Source organism: Panthera leo, chromosome D3 (assembly GCF_018350215.1).
Source record: "Panthera leo isolate Ple1 chromosome D3, P.leo_Ple1_pat1.1, whole genome shotgun sequence".
NCBI classification, from domain to species: Eukaryota; Metazoa; Chordata; class Mammalia; order Carnivora; family Felidae; genus Panthera; species Panthera leo.
Genome location: NC_056690.1, coordinates 28,097,089 through 28,098,961, shown reverse-complemented (window position 1 = coordinate 28,098,961; position 1,873 = coordinate 28,097,089).

Here is a 1,873-nt window from a genome sequence, read left to right as displayed (position 1 = left end):
GCGGCGTGCGCGATGGGCTGTGCGGGACGCCGGCCGGCGGGTGGGTGCGCTCCCTCCGGGCTGTGGGCGAGTCCGGGGCTGGGGCGGCGACGGCGGCCGCCAGGGCGAGGGCGCGGGCGGGTTGCGGGGCGGCGGAGTGAAGAGCGAGAGGGCGGTGCGGTGCCCCAGGAAGAACGGAGGGAGGTTCCGAGAAGCGCAGCCCGGGTGGGCGGTGGACGCAGAGACTCTGCCCTGGGTTGGAGGCTCCGGCGGCGTCGCGCTTCGAGCGCTTCGGGCCCCTTCAGTCGAGGGCTCCAGGAGGGCCCCGGCGTTGAGCAGCGGGGTCCCCGGTTCTGCAGTTTCTCGGGTGAGTATCGCCAACGGGTGGAGAGGGGTCGACCCCGTGAAGACAGAGCAGGCCTAAGTGAGGCTCCCTCACCTCTTCCCAGAGCCCTTTTCCCCAACCAGGGTTTGCCCACCCCAGAGTCCCCAACTCTGGCACTTTTGCCCACCCAGCCAGACCCAGCAGCTCTCAGTTCCAGCAGGAAGGGGTTAATAAGGGGCTGGGAGGATCAGGCACTGGCAGACACCGAGGGCCAAGGGCCTCAGGACAGTGCCCGGGAGGCCCATCCAGGAAGCCCCAGATTTTTTCCCTTTCATTTCTCCCTTCTTAATATTGGTGTCACCCTCGGACTCCACATCTGGCTGCTGCCCTCAGGTGTGTGCCCAGATATGCGCGGAAGCCTCCCCAGGTGCACAGGACACAACCACCAGCATCACCACATGCTGGGGCAGCATGCATCCCAGATAGTGCACAACAGCAGGCAGGAACCCCACCCAGACTCCCCACATGGGCCCCACATGCAGCCTGTAGGGCCCAGGGCCTCTCTGGATGCAGACTGCCAGCATGAGGTGCCCCTGGTGACACTGTCCTTCATGCCTTTCTGGGTATGGACTGCCAGCAGTGGGCACGCCTCCTGCAACACTGCCATGACCTGCCCTTACCAACGTCCCTTCCTAGCTGGGCTCTCCTATCAGAAGCAGCTTCTCCTGGGGTCCTGGAGGCGGGGGGCTGCCCTGCTCAGGGGAGAGGGAGAGGGACCTTAAACCCAGCTGGTTCCACATTTCACTCCTCCTTGGAACCTGCCCCTGGGTCCCACAGGTTGGTGTCACTGTCACAGCCCCAAACAGCTGGTCATTCAGGGCTGAGGGCATGCTCTGGCAATAACTTCCCTTTCTCTCCACACTCCACAACTACAGCCTCAGCTGGAGGCGCAAGTAGGGGGGCTCACTGTACATGAAATCACGCATACCACACCCCAGTCATATACCCGCATGCTCACCTGCTGCACACACTGCCTCCCAATCTTTCTTGGACCTCAGGCCCAGGAGCCAGTCCCTTCCTAATGGAGCTTACTCCCGGTCCTCAGTTCCTGAGCCTTCCCCACTTTCCAGACAGCACCCTCTCCAGCCTGGGGTCTGAGTCCCTGGGATTGTAAAAACCCTGGGAGAGGCTGCCTGCCTCCTACCCTTATCCCAGGCAAGCGCAGGCGAAGGCCCACAATATGGTTGCAGGCGGAGAAGCCTTGGAAACAGAGGCCCTGAGAGCCAGAGCCTCGGCAAAGGGCCAGAGAGGCTCCTGGGAAGCTGGGAGATATGATGCTCTGCTAGGAAGACCCTGGGCAGAAAAGGCATGGATGCCCTGAACTGGTCAGAGAAGACCTCAGTGGCAGTAGGTGGGGGAAGGTACAAACCAAGTTAGGCCTTAGTGTCCCGGATCCCTGAGCCTAGAGACCTTGAGCCCTCAGGGTGGGTCTTGCCTCACTCTGCTGGGCCTGGATGGGCACCAAGGCAGCAGGGCCTAACCAGGTGGGCAGGCTGAATGCAGGGTGGG